Raw genomic sequence first — 24,262 nt, forward strand, 5'->3', positions numbered from 1 at the left:
ATATCATGAAACTACAATAGATCAATTGAAAAACTCATTATATAAAAGGGCAATTTGATCACAATGAGTCGGCTTCCTCATATAGTTGCCGTTTGTTGTTGTGTGGACAAAGGTTAAGCGTTGGAACATAATCTCTTAAACTGATACTGTTCTTACTATAATGCCCTTTGGCTCAGGAAAAAGCATTGATGGGTCAAGCTTTAGGTAATGCTCTCCATGTGAGCCACTTGTTAATAATGCGTACCTTCAGCAGTATTTCCTTTTCCGGTATGGTTTGTCCCTCTGCCCTAAGCAATGTGGCGACTTGTGTATGTGTGTGTGCGTATATGCATTTGTAGGAACATTGTCCCTTATTGCTATGGATTAAATAATGATTTAAATTATTCAGGTCCTTATTGCACCAGAACAGTTAAGCAAGCATCTAGCCACACTTGCCAATGCCTCCACATTTAATTTCGTAGTTCCGTTTGTCAGTGTACTCGTTTTTGCTCGGGGTTCTGTTTGGTACTTGCGCATTTACTTTCGTTCTCTTGGGTCATACATTAAATGGTCTGTAGCATTAAAGATTGTTTCCCCTCTCGAATAACCCCTTAAGTGACATTAAGTCATAAGCATGAAAGACAATTCCATCGATTTTAATCGATTTAATCGGTGTGGTGCCAACTGAAATATATTACAGTTTTAAATTTTAAAATTCAAAGGTTTATTGTTGTTTCCATGGGAGTGGGAGGTTTCAATTAACTTGGTCATTTTAGTTGCAACATATCGCAATGTCCACTTCCGACCCGTAATTTTAAGACGATATTGCCATGTTTGTCCGCCCCACCGTCACTCCGTCGAAATCACGCTTCAGTCTGTGAAGATTAATTAATTGTGCTGAAATTTTGCTCTAGTTTACTATAGGCTGATAAATTGATGCAGTCCTCACATAGACAAGTCTCCCAATGCTCATAAAAGGCGTAGTTTTTATTATTTAATTTAGATATTTAGGACAGTCACGCACCAATCACTTTGAAATTATATTTTTTATGAAAAAAAAAAATATTTTGTTTTTTAAATCATACAAATCCAAAAATGTGTCAAGTCTTATAGATTTCACGAAAAGACACATAACCTATGAACAAATCGAGATATTGGTCGTGAACATCGATTTATATACTTCGTATTTTATAAATAGTTAAGTGAAGGTACCCCATTTGGAATAATTTTTGGAAAAAACGTTGACGACTTTATGACGACAAAAGGTAATGTAATTTTTATGCTTGTGTTAGAAAACCAATAAACTCTCTTAAATTTATGCTGAACTGCATATCTGATTAAGACATTTGTGTAAAATTATCAAAACTTCTAAAAGACAACGACGGCTGCAGAAAAAAAACAAACTTTGGTTTATTGAAGGAATTGTTTGACATAGCCAAGGTAAGAAGCGAATGGATGTGCAAAGAATTGATACGATTGACAAACGGGGCATTTTTCAATAGAGTAGAGAGGCTTTTTTTAAAATTTCCAGTGGTTTTTGATCGGTTTTAATTACAAGTTTTTTAAATAATACTTCGTAATGTGGTAACCAGTACCATTCCACGTCTTTTTAGAAGGTCTCGGGGGAAGCTGTTATTTCTGAAAAGTTTGTGATGAATTTGCAAAGATATGTAGCCATACCCAGTATTCTCTGTAGCTGAGCGCGATTTTCCGACGTTTTGAGATGATTAGTTGCCGATATTTTATTGGGATCAGCAGCTATTTTTTTCTGAAGTTGTGTCTTAAAAATTTAACTTTGGTGGCGTTAAATACACATTTGTCTTTATTGAGCTTCAAACCTACATTTGATAATATCTTCTCCGGACCTGACGCCAGTCTGAATGATAAACGTTTGTATGAATAACGACCCCATGGTGTTGCCATTGTTAGGTATTTCCGTGTCCCCTCACTGACCACAATCTGCCAAAATCCCTTTTTGCAATCTAATAGGATACTTATATTTGCAGTTATTTCATCAATGAGCCCCTACAAAGCGCAATTCTTATCCGAATGAACTGAAATATTACACAATGACTTCTACAATGTTCAGCATTCATTTATGGTCCGAATCGGACTATAACTTGATATAGCTCCAATGGCATAACAGATCTTATTCAATATTCTCTGTTTGCATAAAAAGAGATACCGCGCATAGATCTCGACAAATGCGATCCATGGTGGAGGGTATATAAGATTCGGCCCAGCCGAACTTAACACGCTCTTACTTGTTTTTGTTTACAACACTCAATGGAATGACATTGCATTGTGCTGCGGTGTCCAGTTTGAATTTGATTTTCTTTCCATCCAGTATTGTTTCTTCATACCAATTGTTTTTTTCATCTTTATTTGTTTCTGACATTCTGACAGTTAGCATAAACAGATCGCTGTCAGCGTCAGTCTCGGCGCTTAGATTCTGCTGCAGAGGATTGATTCACTTTTTGTTACTATGTTAACTTCGAAAACAGAACTGCCCTCTTTGTTGGTAGTTGTCTTGCAAACTCTTTTTGTTCCCGTGTGGCCATATCACTTGCTCTGCAGATCTTAATAGCTCTTTCCAAATTTATATCGTCTTCAGATAACAGTTTCTTTTTGACTGCATCATTTTCAACACCAACAACTATTTTATCGCGCAGCAGAGAATCTTCTATTTTACCAAAGTCACACTTTTTTGCTTGATTTTTTATTTTTGTAAAAAATTCTTCAAATGTTTTACCTTCATTTTGGTAGAGTGTGTTAAAGGAATATCTCTCAAACGTTACACTGACCTTAGGAGTGAAGTATTCCTCTTAAATTTTTTCTTATATATCTATTTTTTTCGTTCATTGGAGTTCAGCGAAAAAGAATTGAAAATATTAACGGCATCTGCTCCAATCGATGACATAAACGTAGTCACTTGAGTTTTGGGTGATTTTTTGTCCATTTGTGCCGCGGTCGCAAACCATTTGTATTGTTGAATCCAACTTTTCCAGGATGTCGACACGTGAGATGATAACTGAGTACTGCAATAATGAGAGTAGAACGTTCAGGAGGACTACTGGGTGAGCACGCTTTATCTGGGGAAGTGAAGCATGCACTTTGACGGCAAACTCCTTGAGAGCGTTGAATATCAAACCGTGGTCCTCGAGAATGAATCCAAAGATATTAAGTTGACTGCGCTAAAACTAAAAGATGGGAAAGCTCAAACAATCGCAGAAGGACTGCAGAACGTGTTAAATGAGTTCAACCTGTGGGTTGCCAGCATCATGTGGTGCTGGCAACTGATTCGCGTTATTCGCATTGTCATGAACGATAAGCTCTATGGATCGAATAGATCACCAAAAATCGGAATCGAAAAATTGTGCAGGAATTGCTGAGCAATTATGATGAATTGAAAGCAGCCTTCAAAAATGGTAAAACTCCGTCCCTTCACTGAGAGGAGTGAATTCCCTTTTGTAAAGTTTAACCAAATCCGAAAAATAGGAAACCTTTTATATAATCGAAATCTACAAATAGGATGTGAAAACAGATATGTTAATGAGAGTATCATTTAAAAAAATAATATATATTCATAGACATTCTCAATGTGATAATATTTCATTCAGGATGCCTCCGTTGAATATTCCCAACGATTCTTATTTATAATTTTTAGACATTTATTTCGAATTATATGATGTTTAGCAGATTTGCACCAGAAAGAGCACGCAAAAGTCAGGTTTGGTGTTATCATACTTTTGTAGAGCAAATTTTTGTGGCTTAGTGCTGATATTTTTGCTTAGCAGGGGCCAAAGTGCACATATATGTTGTGTTGCTGTTATCTCACTTTGTTTTTGTGACGGAATGTTGATATTTTTACTAGGAATGGGCCAAAGTGCTTCAACGATTTTCAACTATGAATTTTGAAATAAGGTTTTTGTTTTTTGTCATACCCCTACAAAGAGGACAGAAATATAAGGTAGATAGCTACCAAGTGAAGATGATGTTGGATGCTGCAGAATAATACGCGTACTACTATCAAAAGGCTCAAATAGGATCATTGTGACTAGAACTCGATCAGGTCATTTGAAGAGAACAGTTAAAGTTTCTTGGCTACGAGGATGACGTTGTCATTATGGTGTGTGGCCGTGTGCCAAGATTGGCCAATGGGCTTCATGTATCCCCCGAAAAATAAAGTTTGTGCTATTCACCAATATGAGGTAACTTGGTGTGTCCACAGGGGATCTCTTCTAGATGGTGTGGAGCTATCGCTCTCATTGCAATGTCAAGACTTTGACGTCGTGTTGGACTTACGTTTGATTTGTGGGGATGAGGAGAAGTTTTAGACGGTTAAGCACCCATTGTGGTACTGCCCCGAAAATCCGGGATTATTTGCAGGATTATGGCTAAACGAACATCCTTTTTATGTCTAAATTATCTTCAGGCAGATTGGAAGGAATTCTCCAGCCCGCCTGGCTGCCGTTATTTCATGCATGTTGGCTCCTTCATCATTCTAATGTCTGACGTTGTACTGACGTAAATTTTATCTATGTGCTTTTTTAATCTTTTTGAGGGCGAATGTACCAAATAGTACCAAAAATAACAACTCTTTTTTCCACTTTGGTTCTACTTTTCAAAATGTACGGATTTAAAAAAAAATCTAGTCGCCAAATTTATACTTGTAAGGTGTTCCTGTATCCAAAATTACAGAGCTGTAGCTCAGTCTGTAAAGAAAGTAAAATTTTTTGCGTATCATTTTGTGTGTTGACCCTAGTAGATATGTGAAGTACAAAATTAATATTTTTTACGAAAAACTGAAAAGCGCCTAATCTACTAAACATGTCAGCTATAACGACTTCAAATTTCGAGGACAAAATTCGATTTTGTTCAATATGTTTGTAATACTTTCACGTCTGAGCGAGCTTAGTGCTCATTTTCTAGTCATAGCGCACGCGACAGCTTCCATTGGGATAATTGAGCTTTGGTTTCCAAGTCATAACCATAAATTCATGATTCGTCGTCAGTTATGATCCTATGTAGCTGAGTCCAGTCGTCTTGGACTGAGTTCCACGTCTCCTGAGCAATGTCAACGCGACGCTTTATCGCGATACTTTTCGAATGTCGTAGTCTTGCCCCAATTTGTTCGAATTTAATCTTACCGCACATATCTAGCTAGATTATTGCCATGGCCCAGTAAGAAATGTATAAAATTTGTCTACGATTATCAGTAAAATCAATTTATTTCACATGGAAATAAATGAAATTAGTTTTCCAAAGTGAACAGTTTTTAGTAATGAACCTTTACACCGATCTTTCGATTTAAGGATTTGATCCAATAAACCCTATATTTGTAATCCGTTTTCGATGAAATTTGATACTTCAAGTTTTTTGCCTCTTGGGGCGAAGATCATTAAATTTCACAATGTTTGTTTGTTTCTCCTTCGAGACGAGCTTAATGATCGGAGATCTTCTTTGCAAATGGAAAAAGAAAGCCAGAGATCGCAACTCGCCAACCACAATGGGACGCGTTTCTTCTTTGGTTAGAAGTCATATCAGATGAAAATTGAGGCTTCCAGGGCTCAATTGAAAAATTGAGGGCTCAAAAAGTCAAATCGGGAGATCGGTTTATATGGGAGCTATATCCAAATCTGTGCTGATATTGCCCATTTGCAATCCCCAAAGACCTACATCAATATTAAGTATCTGTGCAAAATTTCAAGCGGCTACCTTTACGCGCTCGACCGCTATCGTGATTTCGACAGACGGACAAGGTGGGCATGTCTAGATTGACTAGTGATGTCTCTGTAGTTAGTTGAAAAAGTAAATCCTATTTAGTAAAATAATTAATTTTTTGTCGATTTATTAACCATTAAAAATCAAAGCAAAGATTGCTACAACGATTTATTCATATTTCTTCCCATCTCAAATTTTTGATATTGTCACAATAGGGCCATTAGTTGTTTACCTTTGCGCTCTTACCAAGTGCCCCCCTCACAAAATAAAAAAGCAAACTGATCACAATTGAAGCCATAATTCTTTACCCTGCACGAAACCAAAACACAAAGAAATATGTATGTTTGTATGTACAATATTGACATACCAGACCTGCGGTGTGCAACCCTTTATGTTGTGTTATGTTGATTCCAACCACAAAACATGCTCAAAATAAACTCACACATATGCAATGCTGGACAAAATAGATATAAATTTACACCTTCAACCAACAAACACAATTTAATCAATCGATTTTTGGCAAGACGTTGTTGTCTACTTGGCGCAGATCTTATTATAAAATTTTAAATGGGATTATTGACATATTAAACATAACAAATTTAACAAGAAATGCTGACCGTTTTGTAAAGCAGTATATCTTTTACAAGCTGCTATGAAAAATGTTGCGAGAGAGCATTTACACATTTAGAGGATCATGTAGAACTTTTCTCACTCCACACCAACTAGCTCTTACAATGTGATTGAATTCATATTGACAAGGCCTCAAAATCAATGTTAATAAGCTTAAGTAAAAGTTTGCTAAATAATTTTTTTTTCATATAACATTTTTTTGGTCTGTCATGGATAACAATTCACGATATAATTTTCTTTACCGCTGGTATTTTTGAACCTGAGTTAAATTTTTTTAACTGGTGGCAAGGAAAAATTTTTATGAAATTTCCATAACCACTTGCAGTATATGAACTATTTTCAGTTTATTTGGTAATGGGATATGTTTCCGTAGTTTTTGCAAAATTTCAGATAATAAGAGAAAATTTTCATAAGGCGTATTAAAATTTGTATGCCAGCTTTGAGTAAATTTTGTACTAGATTATACGAAGCCCTTTTTGTTCAGGGTTTCTATTTTGCCATTTGATTAACGAGTTTCGTTTAGAGTAGCAGTTAGAGAACTTGTGTAGAGAAATGGTTTTCTTCAAAAATTTTTAAATTATTTAATATCAGCTAACTAATTTATTTATTTGTGTGTCTGTGTGTCATGTTGCATTATACCATATACCATATATTATCGATTGTGTTTTTTTTTTTCTTATGTCTTAGATGTCAACTCGATGTTAGATCTATGAATTTGTTATTTCACAGGAATACCGGAACTAATTCAAAGGACCCACGATTCAATTAAATGACAAGTGTAGCTCCCCTTACACCTCGTGAAAAGACAAAAACCAACCGGGAAGTTAGCCTACAATCGACAAGCTACCAATGTGCCGAGGAGAAGCCCATTTAAGGGTAAGTTGGTGTTTATTAATTCATTTGATGACTGAATTAGACGACATTTACATCAAATTTGATGTAAAGTCCATGAGAAAGTTTACAACTGATTCGATAGCAAGTTACTGTTCGCCCCTATCTTTGTTGACTAAGTTGACTACCCTGATCTACCTAACATTCTTGAGGCTCTAACTTTGCAACTACTGAACCGATTTAATTGGTTTTGTGCCGTTTATTAGACAAAGCTCGTTTTATTGTATAATATTTCATAGGATTTATTTTATATTTTCTTGTTGTGCTGGTGCTGATCGCAAATCAGAGAATTCATTTAAATCAAGATACACCCACAGAAATTTGTCTGCTGATATCAGCATAACATTTGAACAATTTCCGCTTTACCTTTTAGTTTTATAACTGTGAAGTTGCCACAGTGGTATGAAGCTACATGTTTATGATACATTCGAATTGCATACTTGTACCAAGTGTTTGTTTATCGTTTTTAACATCATACAATATCCGGAGTCCAAAACAAATTCATTGGAATATTCAAGGGTGATATTTTAGGTAAAAAAAAGATTGACATATACGTAGATGTGATTATTTTCTCTTCCATTTAATTTGAATGTTTGTGGAAATTTTTAAACTAAAATTTCCGGCAACCCGGGGAAGGAACATGCGAAACCCCAAACAACAGTCACAAGACAATTCTATGTACCAAATTTCGTGAGGATCGTTAAAAAAATTGCCACATAACTGCAATTTTGCTCGAAATCGGACGAACCTGAAACCATTTTTTACAATTGGCTTCGAGACCAAAAAAAAAAACAAGTAAGAGCGTGCTAAGTTGGGCCGGGCCGAATCTTATATACCCTCCACCATGGATAGCATCTTTGCGCAGTATCTCTTTTTAGCCCAACAAAGAATAATGAATAAGGAAGGAGGGGGAGGAGGACGAGGATGAGGAGGAGCCATATCAAGTTATAATCCGATTCGCGGCTCAAGGAGTAACATCGGGAGATCGGTTTATATGGGAGTTGTATGAAGCTATAGATCGATTAAGACCATATTGCACACGTATGTTGACAAATTTTTTCAACGGCTTGTGATTCTGTAATTGCATTCTTTCTTCTGTCAGTTATCAGCTGTTACCTTTAGCTTGCTTTAGAAAAAAAGTGCGCGAAATTTTGTTTAAATTTGTTTGTTTGGCGTCAATTTTAATATGGAGTCCACAAAGGAGCATTTTCGTCATATTACTTTATTATTTCCGTAAAGGAAAAAACGCGGAGCAGGTTGCTAAAAAGTTACGAGATGTGTATGGTGATAAAGCCTTAAAAGGAAGACAGTGTCAAAATTGGTTTCGCAAATTCCGTTCTGGAGATTTTTCACTTAAAGAAGAGCCACGTTCAGGTCGGCCAAATGAAGTTGATGATGACCAAATCAAAGCATTAATCGAATTGGATCGTCATGCAACTGAGCGTGAGATAGAAGAGAGTTAAATATAGCAAAATCAACCGTTCATTATCACATAAAAAGTCTTGGACTGGTGAAAAAGCTTGATATTTGGGTACCACATGTATTGAAAGAAATTCATTTAACAAACCGAATCAACGCTTGTGATATGCACCTTAAACGCAATGAATTCGATCCGTTTTTAAAACGAATCATAACTGGAGATGAAAAATGGATTGTTTACAACAACGTTAGTCGAAAACGATCATGGTCCAAGCATGGTGAACCAGTAGATTTTGAGCTGCTTCCAAGGAACCAAACGATTAATTCGGATGTTTTCAGTCAACAATTGGACAAATTGAATACAGCCATCAAGGAGAAGCGACCAGAATCGGTCAATCGTAAAGGTGTCATATTCCACCAGGACAACGCTAGACCGCACACATCTTTGGTCACTCGCCAAAAACTGAGTGAGCTTTGCTGGGAACTTTTGATGCATCCACCATATAGCCCTGACCTTGCACCATCAGACTACCATTTATTTCAATCTTTGCAGAACTCCTTAAATGGTAAAACTTTCGGCAATGATGAGGCTATAAAATCGCACTTGGTTCAGTTTTTTGCAGATAAAGGCCAGAAGTTCTATGAGCGTGGAATACTAAATTTGCCAGGAAGATGGCAAAAGGTTATCGAACAAAATGGCAATTATATATTTGATTAAAGTTCATTCCAAGTTTTATTAAAAATGCATTTACTTTCTTTTAAAAAATCCGCAATTACCTTTTGGGCAACCCAATAATTGCTCTCTCTAGAGGCTCAAGAAGTCAAGATCCCAGATCGGTTTATATGGCAGCTATATCAGGTTATGTAGCGATTTGCGCCATACTCTTCACATTTGTTGGGAGAGAATTGCGCCCTCCAGCGGCTTAAGAATTCAAGATCCAAGATCGGTCTATATGGCACCTTTACCAGTTTATGGACCGATTTGGACCATACTTCGCACAAATGTTGGATGTGATATGTGATTGCGCCCTCTAGTGGCTCAAGAATTCAAGACCCAAGATCGGTTTATATGGCAGCTTTTTTTTATCACAACATGGACCGTTTTATTCCATTTACAATCCCAACCGACCTACACTAATAAGAATTATTTGTGCAACATTTCAAACGGCTAGCATTTACTCTTCAAAAGTTAGCGTGCTTTTGACAGACAGACGGACGGACATTGCAAGTTCTACTTAAAATCTCACGACAATCAAAAATATATTTAGTTTATGGGGTCTTAGACGCATATTTCGAGGTGTTAAAAACAGAATGACGAAATTAGTATTCGCCCATCCTATGGTGAAGGGTATAAAAATGCCTGTGTCACATTTTAAGATGATTAGATGAAAATTGCGAGCTGTAGTAAGCTAAATCTAATCAGAATGTGGCTCTGAGTCGATCCAAATACTTATCAATGGGAGTTCATATTTCTCTTCAAAGCAATACGCTAAGTTATAATACCGCATTACCGCAGTAGTGGTTCCAATTAAGATATATTAATTTACAGGTAGGTAGTGGCAGTTGCTCAACAACAAAATATTAAGTGCACTATCTGTCAAAACCAGAGATTAGTGCAACTCTGATTTTGTGTATGTTATTAGTTCGCGCAATTTTTCGTTGTTTGTCTATCGGTCCATCATATCAGGCCCGTCAGGCCCGTCGCTTGTTAAATATGGGGGTTCCAAAAATACTATAGCTTCAAAAAATAAACGAAAAGGTATGGCCAAATGTTGTTTAAGCAACATTGCCCAGCGCGTCCCCAGGAACAACTGCCACCATGAAGTATCAGCAATGTATACGCATTTTCATTTGTTGTTGTCGGCATCGCATTGTCAAATAAGACGAGTCATTCAACATACGGTTGAGTGGAAATTGTTGTTCATTAAATAATGCCCATGAGTAACATAAAGTAACAACAATAAGACATGTTCCATGAAACACGGCAGTCAGAGAATATCAATGAAAGGCATCACCTACCAAAATGAAACATACTACTATGTATCAGTGTTGCCGCTAAAGAAAATTATTTCCCATCTACATTTTTGAAAAATCCTATCAAAACCTACCAAAAATTTTATAAACAAGAAAATACGGAGTACTTTTTTATACCACCAAACACTCACACTATCACAGTCAAAATTTTTAGAAAAGTGGTAATAATTGAAAATTTTTTTAATATTAGATTTTTTGGCTTGTCAAAGGTTTTAATCAAAATAGGTGCTAGTCTCTTTCGTATTTGATTCAGATCCCGAGAAATCAGCGAAATCAAGCAATGAATCCGCTTTTCATGGGAATAAGACCCTAAATTGGAGGATCGGTCTATATGGTACCTATATCTAAATACGATCTGACCTGTCCGGTCCATATGGCAGCTATATTAAAATAAAGTCCGATCTAAGCCATATTTGAGTCGGATGTCGGGAAGCTTAGAACAACTCAAATTTCAACGAAATCGGATAGTAAATCAATTTTAAGACGATCCGAAATATATATACTTTTTATGGTTGAAATGGATATTTCGATATGTTGCAAACGGAATGACTAAATGAATATACCCTCTATCCTATGGTGGTGGGTATAAAAATTATCAACCAAAACATAAAAGAAAATATTTCTTTGACAGTAATTTAGTATTTTCGGAAGTTGTAAGTTGTGAAGCGTATTACTTAGTAGGAATGTACAATTTATATATATTTTTTTTATGAGATTTACAACCGGTTTTGAAATAGTCCCACAATTTCAAAAATACCAACGATAACTTGATTGAAATCTTAAAAAATGTAAACCCAATATCTCATTAACCGTTCGAGATATTCCAGACATAAAGCTATGTTTTTTGTAGAATTTTACGAGCTCTATCTTTTGCGAAAAGAATCATGAAGATCAAACTATAATAGGTTTTTTATGTGGCACATCATGATCGTACTGATCGTGTATACGCGTTGATCAGAGCTTTTGCCAAACACGTACATGGATTCTTTAATTTTATTTAATGTTTTCTTTATCTGGGAAGTAATGATTACACATTTCTGTATTACGGCTATTTTTGAGTAATACAGCGCAAACCATTTGTTATCGACTATTTTTGCAAGATATCGAAAGCTATCTATCCAGTATAACTTGGCACTGGGCATTTTTTTAGTTCACACAACTTGCATTGAATGAAAAATAAATTTTTTAAAAGTTCAACAATTGTATATCCATCACGTGACACAAATCCTAAGTGCGTTTGGTCGTTAGTAAAAAATAATATGTCGCATATTTTTGTCGAAGAAATTAATTCCGATATACAAATAAAAACTATTTAGTCCTTTTTTAAAACCTATAAAAGTTTTTTTTTTGGATATTTTTTTGTTGAGATTAACTTGTAATTTGGGACAAAAGAATCGAAATTTGGGGACAAAGGGTGGAAAATACTGGCAAAAATGTGTTATTGTGGAATAAAGGGCTGCAAAAGCTGAATTGAATGCCATTGTCCGGTTGAGTTATGTTATAAAAATTGGGTCGCAATCACGGGCCACTACAACTGAGCACCACACAGGCTGAAATATTGAGGTCCCATCTGTGTGGCGTTCAGTTCGTTCGTTGTCAAGAGAAGCTTGGCTTCTAGCTACCGGACGCGTTCACAGGTTGCTCCATACGGAGTAGCTGCAACTGCAGTCGCGGACAATTAGCGGTATCGAGCAGAGAGTCTCAATGAGAGGCCAGACCGCACCGGTTCTTGTACTAATTCTGAGTGCCTATGATGTAAGGCGGGTTATTGGCACCTTCAAATAACCAATGGCTACACTGTTCCCGCGGCGATCGGTCCCTTGGACCGGAACGAGCTTGCTCATCTACAGGAGCTTGATGAGGATCGCCACCTCCACATAAAATGTGGATACAACAACCACAACTGAATATGACACTCACAAATGTCATACTCAAGAGCGGCATGGCGTGCAGTAACAGCGACTTTTAGTTGAGGATCATCGCAGGCAACAAATCATGCCGTGAGCGTGTTTTGTTGCCATGGGCTATTTCATACGCGAGTGAGCCCGCAAAGAGAAATATGGTGTATATTTTCCAAAAACTAAATATATGGTTAAGAAATGCATTTTATACATTTAGGAGAATTTCAAAGTGAAGAATAAAGTGTGTTAATTCTTCAATAAAGCCAACTATATGTCACGTTCTGGGAAAAAATTGGATTGTCAAAAGTCAGTTATTTAAAAAATATATATATAATTCTAAAAACTCAACACAAAATGTTTATGCTGTCTTTTTAAAAATATTGGTATAGCGATGGGCGCACTGAGATCTGTTTTCGACTGCCTGACCATAATACGGTCCTGCAGGAGGAGATCCAAGCGATCACGAAATATGTGAGGTGGTGTGGTATTAACGCGAGGACGTCGAGTGTGAACATCTTTACGAACAGTAAACTGTAAACTGTGACATAGACGGCGTAAGATTGCAAACACATTCGTAAGAATCAATGCTGACTACATTCGTATTTATGCATGCAATCTGGCGTTTAAGTATAAAAATTTGCCATGAGTTTTTGGTTATAGATTACAATTTAAGAGCTTCATTCATAACAGTATACTGTAATAGGCGATATGGTACTCATCTAAAATGAAATTTAGATTAGATTGTGAATTATGCGGCGAGGCATTTTTGAAAAAATTTATAAAAAAAGGGAAAAAAATAATAAATTAATTAATTTAATTCAAGTTTTCTATTCAACTCTACAATTTCAATTTAAAGTATTGTGGCCTTTTTGTTTCCAAAATGCCTACTCTAATGATTTCACTACATTTGAAGGCACGATATTCCACTGTTAGCACGTCTAAAATCGTAGTTGCTCAAAAGAGAACTCAGTGGAACTCTTAGACCAGTCTCTTTTTTTAATTTTTTACGGTATGAAATGACGCACTCATATCATACCCCCTTAAATTTGTAAAATCGTCAACTTTGACGCCCTCTAATTAACCTATTTATATCTAGTCAATCTAATTCTGTGATTCTGAAATCGTATGTTCTCCTCCAAAAATGCCTAAAACATTTTAAAGGCCACGGCTAATAGATAAAATATTGCATACCTTTTCCCAGTTTTTTCGGTTTGCATCACTGTGTGACGTTATACTCAACTTCAATTCAATTGTTTCGTTTAACGTTATAAAAGAAGGTGTACAACTTGTGCAAACGTTTTGTAACTTACATGCAATAAAGAATCACACAGCATAGTTTAAATTATTATTTTATATAATTAGTAGTTAAGCTCATCGATTAACATCGTTCTATATTTTAGTGCTTCTTTCAACTATTTGTATAAGTGCAGCCAACAAAAACCATCCACACCATTTAGAATGGTAATAATTTCATTTCGGGATAATATAATTCATTCGAAATATGTGACACGCATACTTTTCACTACTGGACAGCAGCCTATGAAATATTTAAAGTCTCTGCTTCTCCCAGGTTACAAAGAGAATGTCTGTGGTCAACTGCTTTGGTGTATTTATTAAAACTCAACCAGAGTAGTTTCCGTCTAGCTTCCCCTCTTGACCACGTTGAATTTATGAACATTTTCGTTGATTCTTATTTATTTTAAAAGGTGTTCAGTAAACGATAATTTGGGTGTTAATATCATTCCTAAGTATTTATATTCTTATACTTTCTCCTTTAAATGCCCATTTTTCATCTACCGAGAGTTTACCTTCTTTCTTAGAAATCTTTATTCCGGATTTCATCCCCCATCTGTCACAGTACGATTCTAGATTTTCTATCATCCGTTGCAAAACAGTATGGGAGACAATAAACAACCTTGTTTTACACCAGTATAAGTAACAAAATGATCCGAGATTTGGGTGCCTGGCCAAATTGCAGATTCTGTGTTTCTATGGTCTATCTCATGAAGTTTGTATATAAGGAGTTTCCTTTGCACTCTATCGCAAGCTGCCTTAAAATCTACAAAGTACTCGTATGCTTTTTGTTGTCATCTAATTTGAGACTGACTATTGCTGCGAAGTTAAGTATATTATCGACGGTAGGATAGCTTTTTCTGAAGCCCTCCTGAACTCGTTTAAAAATTGGTATCCATTCCCCCATTCAGTTATTCTGCAGTTACACAGGAAAAATATAGACCTAAATTTGACCGATTAAATATGGTATTGACTTATAAAAAACATTTCAAACAAGGTGTTAATTGCTTTAATAATTTCATTTCTTTCCATTTTGACAAAGTGGAGGTGTTAAGAAAAATTGTACGTGCTAATTTGAATCATTTCGGTATCAAACCAGTAATACATCAAAGAGTAATACAGCCAATTTTTGTACTAAATTTCGAAAGTTTCACTCTGGCAAAAAAGTTCCACGGGGAGTTTTTTGATAGCGAAAACACTTCGCATCGGCATGTAAATTAGTTACTTCCGAAATAAAAAAGCATTTTAGTTTTGTATTATTTTATATTATTCTCTACAAAATAATAATTTAATGATATAAATATAATAATAAAATAGTATAAATATATTGTATAATATAAACAACAAACAGAAATAGATGCCAACTTTACATCAATTTTTGTGACATCATTAATACCATTGAGAATGAGATTGTACAAGGACCAATCTTCATCATCGAAAGAAAATGAATTTGAAGATATATGGTTAAATAGAACGCCAGAGTTGTCGCCCAATTCGGTTCGAGCATACGAAGGAAGCCCGGAACAAAATACAAGCTTTGGTGGACGAGATAAAGGAAAAAATTGCTGCAATACCCATGATTGTTATAAACCAATCAGGAAGAAATATAAAAGTTTCGTTTCAACTACAACTCACTATGATAAATGGAAAGGTAGTTGAAAGGAAGTTGACTGGCGTTATGGACATGTAATATTTATGGCAAGAAAAATGGGCAATTCGATGAAAAGTCTGACGAAAATGTAGTAAGCGAAAATGCTCCCAATTTCGGTATTTCGCTCCTGCACTGTAGAATTCGATTCATGGATTGTTGGCAGTTATAATATGACCTTAAAAATTGGACTAGCCCTGGAAACCGTGATGTCTCTGCTAGAAACAAACAAAATCTCCACAAAATGAGGCAAGAAGGGAAGAATCGAATCCAGTTGGAGTTTAAGCAAAAGGGACTTATAATAGATAAGCCTTTATACGGATACGGAAGTACAAATGATGGCAACACGGCAAGGCGCTTTTTTGAGGACCCCGTATCGACATCTAAAATAACCGGACTTGATGAACTCTTGCTTAGACGATTCAAAGTGATTTTGGCTGTGATCAATAGCAAGAAGATGATAAATTCAACCAATTTCAAGTATATAGTATTGATACAAACAGCATTTTACCTGTTTTATATTCGTGGAAAGCTTTTACACCGACAGTACATAAAGTCACTGTAAGAAAATTGTGCAATACGACATACTTCCGTTAGAAGAACTTACAGAAGAAGCTCAGAAATCACGATATAGAGTTTTTCCGTCTTTTCAATACCCAAAAGAGCAGCAAATTTAACCAAAACTATAATTTGATTTATTATTTATCGTTATCGTTTGATCCGGTACTATGCAGCATCAGAACTAAATGGCTACCTAACATATGTGAATATATATTTTCATGATTCTTTATGTGTTTTGTAGTAGAAGTGAAAAGTTTCTCACACACATGTGCAATAAAATGTGACGAAGTACTTGTTTTTTAACAGTGAATATAGCACTTCTTGAAAATAGACCTAAGATCTGTTGGAAACATTTCAAACATTAATTCAAGCTCAAAAACAAAACAAAAAACTATCCGTGGAACTTGTTTGTCAGAGTGAAACTTTTGAAATTTAGTGAACAAATTTGGCCGTATTGGTCTTAAGATAACAGGGTGGTTTTATAACGAAATGAGTCAAATTAGCACTTAATTTTTCTGAATACCTCCACTTTGTGAAAATGGAAAGAAATGATAATGTTTTCATGGCCAAAGTTTGCAAAAACTTGAAGGAAATGGGAGTATATTTTTTGAAAAATTTTGCAAATATTTGACAAAAAAAGTATTTTTCATATTGAAAACGATGCGGTTTTTAAACCGCTAATTATGCGGACATGATTATTTTTTTATTTTGTGCATACCTATACTGGCACAAATTGTGTGAAATTTGAAGTTTATAGCTTAAAGGTTGACGGATTTATTAAAAAAACAAGTCACTGAAAAAACCAAGTCAAAATTTTGATATTTAAAAACAACTCACAACCCGTTAACAGACCATTGAGGCACAGCCACGTCCAACATTTGCGCGAAATAATTTTCAAACATTAAATTATGTGGACCGTACTATGGATTCAAGATTTCATGTCTTCCAAGGAATTTTATGTGTTTTTCTTAAAAAAAAAATTCCAATAGCTCTTAAAAATCACCCTTTATCATTAGAAAATAGTCATAACAACCTAGGGCCTGATGTCCGCTATATGGGCGGTCTTAAGCCCAATTTCATTTTGGGCCTTATAATAGTTGGGCTTTATTAGAGGCCGCCATTTTTTCCACATTTCCAAAATGTTTTAATGTCCATTTTTGACAGCTTTCACACAATCGGTAAAGAAAAGAAAGGTGAAACTATATCCCAGTTTTGAGCACCTAAATGAACGAATTTCAAACAAATCTTCTAGTCAACCGATGTACACCGCAAGGTGTAATTGTATCCTAATTTTTAGAACCTTAGCCCAATTCGTCACGAAATAACTTTTTCGTTCTTGTGTTTCTTTTGTTTTCCAATTTTAAGAGCTGTAGCTCAGTCTGTAAGGAAAGTACCACTTTGTACGGTTTAGTACCTAAATGTACGAATTTCAAAAAAAAATCTTCTTGTCGCCCGTTATTTACTGTCAATGTGTAATTGTATCCCAATTTAAATAGCTGTACCTCAGTCTGTAAAGTACCATTTGTACGTTTTAGTACTCAAATGTACGAATTTAAAAAAAAAAAAATGTTTCCAATTTCCCAATATATACTGCCAGGGTGTTCCTGTATACCAAATTTTAGAGCTGAAGCTCGTCTGCAAAAAAAAAGTACGCAATAGTACCAATTACAGCGCTTAGGTACGTTTTCTTCTACATTTCGTATTTGATGCACTTCAACGTATTTTTGGCAAAACTACGACAATTTTTACCAAATTATTTAATTTTACATGAATCCGTTCGTAGTTTTCATATATTTATCTATCTAAACCCATTATTTCGCAACATCAACATCAACACCCAGGTATTTTGCGCTTTCAGTAAATGATATGGAACATTCGCTCCTCCCAAGGAGACAGGTACCACTGTGGGTTACTTGTGTCTCCTGCTAAAGAACTACTTCCGTCTTGCACGGATTGACGCGTAGACCACTTTCGGTAGCCTACTTCGCTGTCGCACTTAGAGCTTCCTGAAGTATATCACTAAGAGACCCGCAATAGCCATGTCATCAGACCAGGTTTAACCTTTTTCTTCCAGAGCAATAATACATTGTCTAAAGTAGAGGAGGTCCCTGGAGACTGGCGATCTCTACGGATCTTTCCCCTTAGATATGTTTCTAATCGGAAGCAAATCTGGTAAGGTTTTCCTGCTTTTGGAATGAAAATTACCTTTGTGTCCCTTCATCCGACAGGTATATGCGACAAGCTTATAGAAGTAGAGTATATCTCCCTAAGCCAAGGAGTCAGTCTGTCGGACACAGCTTGGAATTCAACCGGTGATACTTCATCAGGGACTGGCGATTTAATGCAGTCGAATCTTTTTTCCTCCCAAAGGATTTCGACTCAGATACAATTTCTCCAGGGGCCTTCGTGATCCGCCTATATGTATATGTCGTCCGCAGTTTCCTCTTCCTTTTGTGGTCTGGAAGGGATATGCGTGCATAATTTGTGAGGAAATTTAGCCCAATCCGTCTTTCTTCTGTCCTCCAACAATGATGACCTTCTTCCCTTCAAAACCGACTTCAACAAGCAACTTAAAGGCTGCCAAGGGATGCCAGCCTGTAATCAGATTGATTATTTTCAAGGCTGGCTACTACGGAATTTTCAGCGCTAAGCTACGGAAGAAGAAAAAATATTTAGACTACTCTTTACAAAATTTCGTATTTGGTACAACTTATCGTATTTTTTAAAGACTACGAGCATGTTTACCAAATTATTTAATTTTGGCTGTCGCAGTTCGCTGCACACGAAAATTTGCTATTTTAAACAATTTTCCACAAATTTTTTGACTTTAGACTCCAACTCCGGAGTCAAACTCGATTACTCAAGCTTTTCAATTTTTTTCTTAATTTTTAAAAATTTTAAAAGAAATCTGTAAGCCACTTTGCTTTTATAATAAAAAACAATAAATGTATTAATATTTTATGACTATTTAGCGAAGAACAGTGGATATTAATGGCATTGACATAAGACCACACCTGCTATCAAAAGAAGAAGGTTTATCGCCATTATTTTTTTTAATACAGAAGTCATCAAATGCAACAAGACTCTGAAACGGATTTTGAGAAATCTGACTCCTAAGAAAATTGCCGATTTTCGACAAGATCTTATATGACGGGAATTTTTTTTTAACAGTTTCATTCTTTCACTTTACGCCAATACAAATTTAATTAGTATACCTCTTTTCTAACTCAAGCTATAATTTTCCTAAGACAGTTCTATTCTTAGGTATATTTTTACCCAGTCTTCATTAATGGGCTAAGTTAGTCTACCCATATTCGTTCGTCCGTTCAACGGATATCCGAAAACACGATGGCGTTCTAATAAATGAGGCTACCTGCATGACATTTTTCATAAATACTTCTTATTCAGTATTCAGTTTAAAATACTAAAGTAACTACGTTTGTGAGATTCGACTTCGAAACTGTTCGAAAATTGAGTTTTATATTTTTACACCCTATAGACCGTCCGTCATAGGAATCGGTTCAGATTTATGTGTCGACCGATTCTAGAGCGTTTGCATTTCTCAACCGATCTTGTCAAAATTTTGCACAAAATATGTACGGATTTTGGTTGAAAATCTACATAGAGACAAGATTTTAATAAAATTTTCCCAAAAACAAAATTTCAATGCTAATATTTCCAAAAAATTTTAAAGACGACATTTTATTTATTTTTAATAAAAATTTTTCAAAAACAAAATTTCAATGCAATTTTTTCAAAAACAAAATTTCAATGCAATTTTTCTTAAGACAAAATTTGAATTAAAATTTTTCTAGCATACCAGTTTTATGAAATTCTTTCCAAACACAAAATCTTATGAAAGTTTTTTAACGAAACTGCAATGCAATTTTTCTAAATTTTTCACACATTTTAAATAAAACAATTTTTAAACACAAAATTATTCATAAAATTGTTATAATTTCGTCATTCCATAAGTAACACCTCGAAATATTCGCCTAAGGCCCCATAAAGTAAATATATTATTGATCGTCATGACATTTTAATTCGATTTAGCCATGTCCGTCCGTCCGTCAATCCGTCTGTCGAAAACACGATAACTTTCGAAGCAGTAAAGCTAGGCACTTGAAGTTTTGAACAAATACTTCTTATTATAGGTCATATCGGTTTATGTTTCGACATAGCTGCCATATAAAGCGATCTTGGATCTTGACTTCTTGAGCTTCTAGAGTACGCAATTCTTAACCGATTTTGCTGAAATTTTGCACATATCGTTTTGGTATGACATTCAAAAACTGTGCCATGTTTGGTCTAAACCAGTCTATAACCTGATATAGCTGCCATATAAACCGATCTTGGCTCTTGATTTCTTGAGCTTCTAGAGGCGCAATTCTTATCCGATTTGGCTGAAATTGTGCACATATCGTTTTGTTATGACTTACAACCACTGTGTCTAAAGTATGATCTAAATCAGTCCCGATTAGATTCCTTGCGCCTATAGAGCGCTATTGCTATCCAATTTGGCTGAAAATTTTCACATGCCTAGACGGCGCAATTCTTATTGAACTTTTCTTATATCGTTTTCGTATGACTTCCAACAACTGTGCCAAGATAGTCTAAATCGGTTCATAACCTGAAATAGCTGCCATATAAACCGATCCTCCAATTTGAGTTTCTGAGCCTCTTGAAGGCGCAATTATTACTCGATTTGATATAGCTCATATATATTTGAAAAAGTTATTCAAAGAACTTGAAAATGCGATCCATGGTGGAGGGTATATAAGATCCGCCCCGGGCGAACTTAGCACGCTTTTACTTGTTTCATTTCAAGCTTGGGGTCTTTCTGTTTTTATACCCTCCACCATAAGATGGGGTATACTAATTATGTCATTCTGTTTTAAACACATCGAAATATTGATCTGAGACCCTATAAAGTATATATATTGTCGATCGTCTTAACATTCTGAGTCGATTTAGCCATGTCCGTCCGTCTGGCCGTTAGTTTGGTCTGTTGTCTAATTAGTGTAGGTCAGTTGGAAGTGTAAATGGGCCAAGTCAGTCCATGTTTTGATGTAGCTGTCATATAAACCGATTTAGGATCTTGACTTCCTGAGCCTCGAGAGGGGCGCAATTTTTAAGCAACCTGATTTGGCTCATGAGTATAAGGTGTCTTGCTGTAACTTCCAACAATTCAGCCAAGCATTGTCCACATATGCATATTACATTCAGGTTACACTAAATATCTGAACAAAAAATTCGCTTAAATCGTGGCTACTACAATCATAAAAAAGCATATCGGATAACAGAAATGTAGAAATGGGAGCTATATCTTAATCTGCAGCATTTATTTTTCTTTCAAATTAGGTAGCGTTTGTCCTTGGGCCAATAAAGTGACATGTGCAAGATTATATGGCAACAGCACAACAAACAGTGGAAAAACAAACGCACAACGTGATAGTCTCACATTCACTTCTTTCATTAACTTTTGTTTGGTCAGAGGTGCGGACAAGTTGAATTTGCCCCATGTATTTGATGAAGTGTCAGTTACGACATGTGACAATTGTTTTCATTGTTTGTGCCAACAAACCGTTGCTTACTGAAATAAGAAAGTCGAAGCTAATAAACGCGAACGAGGACGCCACACAGCTATGTTGTTTGCCTAGCCATTCCTTGGAGTATTTAAAATAAATTGTTGCAACTGAGCCTGTCCATCCAGCTGCCTAATTAACTTGGGTGCTAACAAAAATTCATTCTTTCTTGCGGCAGGGTTGGGTTTTTGAGGGTCTAACCACAGTGTGCTCAATAGTTCACTTTTGCAACTCCTCTTCAATCTCCCAAACCATGTTGGAGTCCATTCCAAATTCAGCGCACGCACAAATTACACTTGTGTCCGTGTCATGATAGTCTGCTCTTGGAATTAATTAAAAAGTAATTATCCTCCACCTTTGTTCATATTTCGCATCCCAAATGAATTGCTAATATGTCTGGGAACTACGCTTCATTTTCCCCAAAAACGGGACTTCATGAGGCTTCTGTTGCCAAGATTATAATTAATTAACAGAATGAGCGCGCATATTAATAACAAGACTAAATGTAAAACCGCTTCCAACGCAGCTGTTCTCTCGTTCTGTGTCTTGGGATGTAAATTCCCAACGGTCAGTATATTCGCAGGCATCAACCAAACAATTCAGTTTGGCATTGCCATTTCCTAACTGATGATGAACGTAATACACTATCACTGGGTGCAGCCAACAACCCAACCAAATATGGTCTAAGGGCCCATTCACGATGACATGGGTGAGTCCATTGTGGTTTCTGAACACCAGCGCCTAGCAGATGTGTACATTAAGGGTGGTGCTTGTGTCAGGCTATCCAATGCCTTTCGTCAACTTTGTATATAGAGAAATATCTTGATTTACTTTGTCAAAACATTGTCTTAATAAGTATAAATATTAATTCGTGATATAAGCAAATAAAACTAAAAATCGGAAAAATCATTCCGTTTGTAACACATCGAAATATTGAACTACCAAATATCCTCGAAATATAGATCGTCCAGACATTTTGAGTCGTTCTAGCCATACCCGTGCGTTCGTCTGTCGAAATCACGATAGCGGTCGAACTCATAAAGCTAGTCGCTTGAAATTTCGCACCGATACATATTATTGATGTAGGTCGTTAGAGATTGCAAATGGGCCATATCGATTCAAATTTAGATATAGCTCACATATAAACCTATCTCCCGATTTGACATATTTAGCTCCTAGAAGCCGTAATTGGATCTGGATCCCCTGCAAATGTTTGTCCGATTTGGCTAAAAATTTTCACGAGGTGTTCTATTACGACTTCCAACAACTGTGTCAAGTACAGTCCAAATCGGTTTTCAACCTGATTTTTACTTGTTATATTTTGCCTCTTTTATTTGGCAATCTAGCGGATTCACTAGCTTATGGATAAATAAAGCGAGCTTCCTGCAAAATGCTTTGTATTTGCCGTTGGCCTACAGAAACACGCCTAAGAAAAAATCAAATTTCAAGAAATAAACCTTTTATTAATTTAGATTTTATTGAAATTCATAGCAATATTTGCATCCCAGAACTTTAAATCAAATTAATATGGTGGGTTTTTCCTCTTTTAGCCATTGCCATTCAGATTGAATGGTTGGCGCATGACTCCAAATTGATTTTTATACCCACCACCGAAGGATAGGGGTGTATTCATTTTGTCATTCCGTTTGCAACACATCGAAATAATCATTTCCGGCCCTATGAAGTATATAAGTATATTCTTGGTCCTCGTAAAAATCTGAGACCATCTAGTCCTATCCGTCTGTCTGTTGAAATCACGCTGTAGTCTTTAAAAACGGAGATATTGAGCTGAAACATTGCACAGATTCTTTTTTTGTCCAGCTTAAGGCAGCTTAAGTTCGGAAATGGGCTATATTGGACTACATATTTTTTAATATAGCCCTTATATTATACACCGATTTCCCAATTTAGGGTCTTAGGCTCATAAAAGCTGTATTTATAATGCCATTTGGCTAAAATTGTGGCACAATGATGTGTGCTAAGATCCCCGACATCTGTGCCAAATATAATCCAGATCGGTTTGTATATTAGTATAGCCCCATATATAGCGATCACCCGATTTAAAGACCTAGGCCCATTAAAGCCACATTTATTGCCCAATTTCCCTAAAATTTGGCACAATGACTTCTAATAAGATCCCTGACATCCGTGCTTGGTCATTTTAAGTCTATATATAATAGCCCCCATATAGACCGATCTCCTGACTAAGAGTCTTATGTTCATAAAAGCTGCCCTTATTACCCGATTGGACTAGAATTTGCACAAATCGGTCTTTATATTAATATGGTCCCCATTTAGACCAATTTCCCGATTTAAGGTCTCAGACCAATATTAGCCGCATTTATTGAAATATAACACCATTTCCCTGAAATATAACACAATGAGCTGTTTTCGGCCCTTCGACGACAGTGTCAAGTATGGTTTAGATCGATCTGTAATTGGATATAGCCCCCATATTGGCCAATCTTCCTATTAAAGGTTTTTCACCCATAAATAGCGAATTTATTCCCCTATTTTTAAATTAAGTAGAGTGAACAATGTTAAACCCCTTCATATCATCCCCGAATATGGTGCAGATCGTATCATTTTTGGATATA

The 24,262-nt window shown here is 35.9% G+C and overlaps 1 protein-coding gene across 11 annotated transcripts in view; it reads left to right on the forward strand.

Annotated features, from left to right (window-relative positions):
- The window catches only part of LOC106087333 (uncharacterized), a 133,299-nt gene that overhangs the window by 46,708 nt on the left and 62,329 nt on the right, over positions 1-24,262 (forward strand). For 7 of the 11 annotated variants that reach the window (XM_059362629.1, XM_013252350.2, XM_013252351.2 and 4 more), the window contains one exon: positions 7,063-7,209. The gene's annotated coding sequence lies outside the window, so the exon portion shown is untranslated. Of the gene's footprint in view, positions 1-1,177; positions 1,245-7,020; positions 7,210-24,262 lie in introns of all 11 variants that reach the window. The other 4 variants (XM_059362627.1, XM_013252343.2, XM_013252346.2 and 1 more) reach the window with 2 other exon arrangements.

This window comes from Stomoxys calcitrans, chromosome 2 (genome assembly GCF_963082655.1).
Source record: "Stomoxys calcitrans chromosome 2, idStoCalc2.1, whole genome shotgun sequence".
Taxonomy (NCBI): domain Eukaryota; kingdom Metazoa; phylum Arthropoda; class Insecta; order Diptera; family Muscidae; genus Stomoxys; species Stomoxys calcitrans.